General features: G+C 41.2%; 1 non-coding gene across 1 annotated transcript; it reads right to left on the bottom strand.

The window, feature by feature from the left end:
- Positions 1-6,025: 6,025 nt before the first annotated feature.
- Positions 6,026-6,129, bottom strand: LOC113253092 (U6 spliceosomal RNA). Its single transcript, XR_003315233.1, has one exon. It is a non-coding gene; the product is annotated as a U6 spliceosomal RNA (small nuclear RNA).
- Between the last annotated feature and the right edge of the window lie 2,733 nt (positions 6,130-8,862).

Raw genomic sequence — 8,862 nt, forward strand, 5'->3', positions numbered from 1 at the left:
AAGTTCAAGAATTCTAAAGCTGGTAGAGACCCTACAGTTTTTTAATAAAGTAACTGAAATTAAGGAAGACAACCTAGCCGGGGCGCCTGGGTGGCACAGCGGTTAAGCGTCTGCCTTCGGCTCAGGGCGTGATCCCGGCGTTCTGGGATCGAGCCCCACATCAGGCTCCTCCGCTATGAGCCTGCTTCTTCCTCTCCCACTCCCCCTGCTTGTGTTCCCTCTCTCACTGGCTGTCTCTATCTCTGTCAAATAAATAAATAAATAATCTTAAAAAAAAAAAAAAGACACTATTTTTTTAAAAAAAAATAAAAAAAGGAAGACAACCTAGCCAATCAGTACCAAGTCATAGCTGTGCAATGTATTTTTGTTCTAGACTGTCTCTGGTTAACCAAGATGGCTACATACCTCGAGAAGGGATTATCAAATTGTACGAGAAGATCAAAGGACTGGTGACATCAATGACAGTTTTCCACAGAGCTCATCATAAATGTAGTGACAAAAATATAGAATCACTACAATGATAGGTTTATAACATTCTGGCATATTCCACTCTGATTACAAAGAGCTCACTTGTGTCATTCCTATGATAAAGATCTCACTTAAGAAAAGAAGTATCACATACCCACTGTTACTTGTTTTGGCAAGCCACCCATACTGCTATTAGAGAAGAAAATTTAGCATGAGATAACAAGTCTCCACCCAGCCATGCACATCTGTCAGATTCTTTCTCCTACACACCCGTTCTGGAGGGTTGAGTATAACATAGCCGCAAGCTCTATCACTCTGCTCTTAATTAGGTGGGAAAATTGACTAACATTTAAGAGATATTGTAGGATTTAATATTGGGGTGTGTGTGTGTGTGTGTGTGTGTGTGTGTGTATGTGTGTGTGTGCTTACATACCTATCTATTTATTTGTATCTTTCTAAATGTCTGTCTATGGATAAACAAGACCTTTTTTAAAGAAGGCTCTAGAATTTGAATTAGATCACAATAAGTCAAGAGAAGTGAGTGGGAGACTTTTCAGCACCAACTTATGGAAAAGGGATTGTTTTCAAAGGAGTTTTATAGGAGAATTGGTCATCTGGCTTTTCCCAAAAAGGGCCTGGGGAAATAAAGTCCTAGCAACTCAAGTCTCTCCAGAATGACCCTCAGCTTTGGTTACTTGAAAATGATCCGATTTTAGGACTGTGATTTCAAAGTGCAGAAAAGGGGATTTGCTTCCAGATACTTCTTCTCTTATTACTAATGCTAATCTTTCATGTCACATGAAGAAACAGACTGCAAATGCCAACACCCCTGTTGATTGTTGACTTATTTTCCTTCATTCAGTTTAACTTAGTATTTCTGAATTTATTGAGTACAATGTGCCCACTACCTCTACTGTCTACCATGGAATAAGACTGACTAAGACATGCTCTTGGCCTAGGTTTTCTAAAAGCAAAGCTCAGGGCAAGGATAAAAGCACTGACACACATTTGGGGGCTGGGTGCAAGCTCAACTGACATGCACTTAAAAAATAGAAGTAAAGCAAGAAAAGGTGAGAAACAATCATTGAGTTCCTCTGCTGGCCATTTCCTCACTCAGTCTCAGAGAAACCACTGCGTGCTGTGAGGATGGTTTTAGAGCACATAGCCCTTTCTCTGGAGGGCTCCACAGAAAACACATCTCAGAGTAGTTCACAGAAAGGAGAGGAGAAGGAAGGTATCGGCCTGTTCCCTCCCATCTCTTGCTTCGGCTGGTCAGGGTTTATCTCTGGGGGTCTGACTCCTTCAAACACCCAGTTCACATCATCTGTTCCCCTGTGATCCCTCAGTAAGGCAGATCCCATGTCACCTTTTCATCCAGCTCTGAAGAAGAAGGGCATGTGTCATGAATAGAGCTCAGCCTGAGACTTCAAATCAGACTCCAAGCAGGTGATTCAGGAAGCTCAGTGAGGGTGCTGCAGTAAGTGATATCAGTGTGGTCTGGGAGGCAGGTGATATTTTGGAAAAATGAAGCAGTCAAGAATATCTGAGGCGAAGCAAAAGGCTTCTGTTAACACAGTCAGCTCTTCATTGCATCATGTCTCATGCCTTCCAGAACATCTGGCTACTCTACTACATTATGAGGCATCCATTTTATTTATGTTTTTTTCTTTTCTGAGAAAATGAAGACACTTTCACTTCTTCCCAAAAAGGATAATTATAGAGCCTCCTTCAATATGTTAGTTAGCTAGCTGTCATGTCTTGGAAGCCTAAGGTGATAGGACACGAAAAAACAAGCTCGTGTCTGCTAGGTATCTATAGGGATAAATCGATCTAGGAATCAAGATATGGTTTAATAGAGTGTCTAGAATCCTGTGACAGAAGGCTGTGTGAACACTGTGGTATAGAAATGACACTGAAGCTCTATGAACCTCACATTGTTCATTCTTCATGTAAAATGGGGATACATGACCAATTGGCCAGGCGGTAGGGTTCACACTGATCATGAAATATAAGTTTGAATACTTAAAGTCATGACAGACGTGTGAGAGACTACTAACACAGTTACTAAATCAGCTGTGCTGGGTTTTCCTCTCACTGGCTCTCAGCTGTCTCAGTGTCTGAGAAAAACTTGTTCTATCTGACTTTTTCTATGAGGGTACTCTTGGAATAAGTGGGATTAATGGGAGATTATTGCTTATGTTCAGAAATTTCCATACTATGGAGGCCATATCACTTCAACTACACAGATTTCTTACTCTCCTGAATGGGGAAGTCATTTGTGCCATCACTGTTCTGGATGAAGGCAGAGTCCTCAAATGTGAAACTGGCTCTAAGATGCCACACTATTCACAGGCAGGAAAATAGGGAAACACTGAGGTATTTAAAGGTTCTGGAAAATATCCCTCATCCTAAGGAATTAGCCTCTGGCATGTGGAAGATGACCAGAACTTACAAGGTAGTGCTAGATCAGGACAGAAGATGACATGACAGAGATTCAGGTCAAGGCAGTTACGTTTCTGGCATTCTTTGGCTTGTCTTGACTACAGTTACCTTCTCTTCCAATGCTGTCCTAACAAGAATAAGGAAGTTCAGTTACAAAAATTGGTCCACAAAGTTGGAAGATAAGCTATAGTAGGACAGACAAATTATAGAGATATACACATCTTTCCTGCTTCTGTCCACTAGGGATAAGCTGATCCCCTCAATACGGGGTAAAGTTTACTCTAATAAGAGGGTAAGTAGCTCTCAATGTGGTATCTGGAAGATAGTGGGAATCAGAAGCCCAGTGCAGGTTCTTTTTTTTCCCTTCTGAAGAGAAAGACACCTCTCACAGCAACAACACTAGCCTTTTACAAGAATTTATCTCAAAAAGGCAGTAAAGATATTTGTTTTGGGCCCTAGCCACTGACAAAAACATAATTACCTCACCAGATAAACCACTGTATATTTGCCAGGAAGTCATATAAAGGATGGCAGTCGAAGAGTAATGAAAGATGAGTCTTATGTTCTCCTCTACATATAGCAGAGCTGGAAAGATATCTATTGATGGAGGTCCAGAGGTTGGGAAGTTCTGGTCAGGGCAGCCTGATGTAAAATTGTGAAACCATGATTTCACTCGATATGCCCGTTGCATTTTTGAAATCCACAGAACACTCATGCAACCTCATCCAAAGTTCAGCACAGCCTGCTATTACTCCCATTTTTCAGATGAATGAACTGAGGCTCGGGATGGGCAACTGACTTACCAAAGTCATATACACTCCTCAGTTAGAACCAGAATGAGAGCCTAAGCCTTCTGATTCTTTCTATGATTTTCAAATGTGTAACAGCTATTTCTATAGTAGTAGCTGGGTGAAGGATAAGAGATGAGATGAAAATCTGGACATCAACATAGTATATAGATTTTCCTAATATGCCTTCAGAGGCTCACAAGGGGCACACACCCCAAGCAATCTTTCCCCATTAACTAGGAACTATAGAACATACATAAAGAAAATAACAGAGCACAAAGACTTACAATAGAAGTCCAAGCAGTGGCATCATGTGTAGTAGAAAACCTCGCCTACAGTAGATTAGAAATACCAGTCCACCACACTGCCCTCTGGTCCTATCCCCCATTCCTAAGGCACGGAGTGAGCGAGTCGGGAAAGTGGGCTGCCTTCAGATTCCCTTTTCAATCTGGAGTGCACACTGTACGAGTCTGTACTGGATGAGCTGTGAGGGATTAGGGTGGGGAAAGTGAGAAAGGGATTATGTCCAGGTTCTGCCACAGCAAGTTCAGTTGTTGTCTGCCTTCTGCTGGGTCTCTGCTGAAATCCAAGCCGTGCTGATGTGTTGACATATTGGATACCCATGAAGCTTTTCCTAACACCTAGATGAGGAAACTGAAAGCATAGCAGAGGAACAAGAATCTGCTCATGACATAGGTTTGAGCCAGTGCCTGACCACGGCAGTATTTCACAGGAAACAATTTCATGCAGAAGAAGCATTAAGGCCCCTTGGCTCTGGCTCAAACCCAACATCAAGGAATGTAAATGTTTTGTGAGTAGTTGGAGTAGATAATATCTTTCCGGTAGGAAAAATAAATGGGTAGTTCTAGCACCCACAGAGACTCGCAAAACAATGTGCTGTTGACCAGACCATTCCAAAACAGACCCTCACTCTGGCAGGGACTAGAGCCAATGGTATCTTGCTCCTTGCATTCAAGTTCCTCACCTGTTACTGGGAAGTGAGTTCACGAGTATACCTATCTTGTTGAGTTGGGGTTAACTAATTTGCATTTTTATTTTAATTTAATCTTAAAGAAAATCATACTTGAAACCTAGCATTAAAAATATAGAAAGTAATAGCTGTAAAATGTCACCAACTAGTTTTTCAAACAAGGAGTTAGGGGCTCAGAGGTGTCAAAGACTATTCCCAAGGTCTAGACCATTAGTGACAGAGCTAATGAAAGCAAGCGTTATATGTGCTGGGTGTCTATTATGCACCACACATGGCAAAGCACTTCACACAATGTTCTCTTAAAACTTCATCACAATCCATTTACTTCTACAGATGAAGAATATAACAATTTGAGAAGTGAAATGATTTGTCTAAATTGTAATAAGCTGCAGTGATGAATTTCAACCCCAAGATACGATATGAGCCAGCCATGCTTGGCTCAGCCTACGCTCTAGTTAGAAGTCCAGGGCACTCAATTTGCTGACTAATTCAAGGTAGCAGAGCTGGAGAGCTGTGGTCCCATAAACAGTTGGTCATGAGGTAATATGCGATGTAGCCTACCTCTTTGTACTATTCTCTCTCTTTCTCTCATATTCTTTCTTTCTCTCATAACCCCCTCTGCACTCCCCCCTGCCCCGCATCATCCTCAAGCCAGCTGGCCTGGATAATTACTAAGTTAAAAAACAAAAAAGGCATATTCCAAGTATTGTAATTATATATTTTCAAACTGCTTCAGTATCTTCATTTCATTTGGAAGTCTTCTAATTTTTTATGTAATCTAAGATTATTAAGCACCATAAAGTATCTTCCATTTTAGAGTCCTTCATTATGCTTGCTTCTGGATCATTCTCTGAAAGCATAGCCTATATTGCATAAGTCCTCCTCTAAACAAACCTTCCATGCTTTTTCCTTCTCTCTGATTTAGTCTGTTATTGTAAACCTGGGTTTTAGGACTCTCCATTATATATACTCTCCCTCCAACTCATCCTGACCTCCTAGTGCCCTATGAAGGGAGCATATAGCCAGGCTCTCTGAACTTTACTTTTTAGGTTTGTATACCTCTGATCTCTGAGCCATTGATTATTCTCTTTCCTATCACCATAGTAATAAACACTTCTTTCCCTACCTCTTCCACCCTAGTGGAAGACCCACACATCTGTCAAACCACATCACAAACACCATCTTCCCCAAAACAGAATTTGCCTTCTTCCTTCTATGAATTCCCATAGCATTTTTTTTCTTGGTTAATTACCATAAGTTAGGTTCCCCAGAAGCAGACTCTAGAGATTTGCATGAAGGCATTTTTTTTCTTTCATAATTAAGACTTTATTGGCTGGAAAATGTGGGATGCTTCTTGAATTCACATGTCATCCTTGTGCAGGGGCCACACTGATCTTCTCCGTATTGTTCCAATTTTAGTATATGTGCTGCCCAAGGCATTTTGTTGGGGAAGCAAGTTGTGCAAAGAAGTCGGGCTGCAAAACTATCTGTACTAGGGCCACAGCCAATCCCTTGGGGAGCTCTGGAGCTGTGAGCAAGAGAGTCAAGGCCTTTATCTCTGTTGTCCACCAGTCACTGGCTGTGAAGACCTTGTGCAAGGAACACATAGGGACTACTGAGCTGTGAACTGTCAGCTGTCAGTACTCCTGGGGAATGAAGACTCTGTCTGAAAAGGATAGAAGTCAGGGATAGAAATGTGAGTGATACACCACTGTATCCACTGCATCAACCGAGAAGGAATCTTGCACCCTCTGCTTTGTAGGTCATGGCTTTATCCTCTGGAAATGAGAAAGAAGTATTTCCTAAGTATTTTCTGAATTCCTTGTAGCTGTTTGTACAGGCACAAGAGATGCTGGGCAAATAATTTGCTGAGATAATTTATCTTGTGCTCTGTCACAGAACTTTCACTTTAAAGATACACTAATGAGGTATGTCCGACGCATCCTCTCTCTATTTTGTAGAGGAGAAAAGTGAGGCATAGACTGATAACTGGAGTTGGTCGATAGCACAGTTCATTTAAAAGTTTCCTTTTTTTTTTAAGACGTTATTATTTATTTTTGAGAGAGAGTGAGAGCAGGAGCAAGAGAGAGAACACACACAAAGGGAGAGGGAGGAGCAGACTCCCTGCCGAGCAGACAGCCCGAAGTGGGGCTTGATCCCAGGACCCTGAGATCATGACCTGAGTCAAAAGCAAACACTTAACCAACTGAGCCACCCAGGTACCCCCATTTAAAAGTTTCAATGAGAAAACGTAGCTCTCAGGACTCTCAGGCTGATTGTCTTTGGGGGAAAAAATGTACTCAATTAACCAAATACAAATAGTAGCTCAAAATAGGGCTACAGTTAGGTCAAGAGTTAATAACCTTGCTCTCTAAACCCCTTCTCAAAAATTCCTGCTTCTGGACCTCCCTGAGGTGCCTCAACTTGGTAAGTTATTAGACTTCCTTTTGGCACATATTCACATGCAAAGAGCCAGAGCTTTCAACTGAGATTTAAAACAACTTTGGCTCATTGCCCAGGGCTCATACTGTACAAAGAGCGGAGAGCATCCTCCAAGAATCTTTAAAACAATCACTATGAGGAAGATGACCTGAAGTATAATCCCTGAAATCATTTTTCAGGAGACATGCCACAGTCATAAAAACAGGTGAAGTCATAAAGAAGCCTTTTTTAAGACAACAATGTCCCCTTCCCTCTCCCATCCTTGTTCCTACCCCCACCTCCCAAAAACACTCTATTACCCTTACCCACCCAAAATCATAGCTTTAGCAGAGAAAATCACCTATGATGTAGCCTATTTCTAGGAAAACACCAACCCCAGCCGTGTGCATGAATCTGTTTCTGTTGCACAGATGTGGCCTGGTACTTAGCAGGATTTCTTTTTCACTGCCGCTGCTAAGAACTCCAGAAGATTGAGGCAAGAGCAGGCCTGCTTCTACTCCCTGCAAAATTAAGTTCTGGGCATCGTCACCTTGGCTGGTTCCCTCTTTTTCTTTGGATTCTTGGCATATGGAAAGAAATCTGTACATAGACATCACATATAAGTACTTGTGTCCTGGTTATATATACTGAGTTGTTAGAGCAGTGGTAGTCTTCCATTCAATGTCAAATCAATTGTCCTTCAATGTGGCTTTTTTGGTCATACTCCTGCTCAAGGACCACCAAACACTCCTGATCATAACACCAAATCCTGAGCCTAGATCTGCTGATCCTCCACGAACTAATTTCAAGCTGCTCGTTAAGTTCTATTGCCCACTGCTCCTTGGCACAAGTTCTACATCTCAGCAAAATCATCCAATTGGTTCTTATATTAGAAGCATTTTCCAAGATTTCCAGGAAAGGTCCCCTCAAAACACTCTGGCCACTGACAGGTACTTTACGATTCTCCAAATGCTGGAAATATGACCATAGAAACCAAAGTTTGTGTTCTGTTAATAGAAACTGCCCAACAGATTTCCAGCTCTTGAATCTCAATTTATTAACATGTTTCAGTGACAACAAATTCACCTGCTGGCCTGGAGATGACACTCACAATTGTCACAGAGACCATATTCATAGTTTATATTTTCACATAAACACACACACACACACACACACCTCTTACATTTTCACACTTGCAAGTTTTTGTGATGCCTCCCCCCCACCCCGGCTGAAAAGCCATTTCTTGATACACTGGTTTTAATCTTAGTGAGGCTTCAACATCCAACTAAGTTGCCATCCTCCTTGAAGACGTCCGGTGACCCACTGCTTAGCCCATAGGGTGGTTCACATCGTTTTATGCCTTGTATTATTTGTGTTCACATCTCTTCCTCTCTCTATTAATTAGTAAGCTGGGACAAGGGCAGAAACCCGATATCAACCATTCTCCTGTTCCAACCATAACTGGCACAACACACTGGGACAAAGTCAATGTTCAATGAAGAATCAAAAAAGCATTAGGTATATCTTCCAACAGTCACTGCAGTATATATAAAACAAATCTGGTAAATACTTCAAAACATTCTTGTTACCTTTTTATTGAAGTTTACCATATGTAAATATATGTATATTACTATACTATATATAATATATATATATATATATACTATATATATATACTACTAAGTATTTATGTTGAAAATTTGTAAAAAGTGGTTGAAGGCATGTAATCATCTCTAGGAATATAGAACATTA

Source organism: Ursus arctos, unplaced genomic scaffold (genome assembly GCF_023065955.2).
Source record: "Ursus arctos isolate Adak ecotype North America unplaced genomic scaffold, UrsArc2.0 scaffold_6, whole genome shotgun sequence".
Classification (NCBI taxonomy): domain Eukaryota; kingdom Metazoa; phylum Chordata; class Mammalia; order Carnivora; family Ursidae; genus Ursus; species Ursus arctos.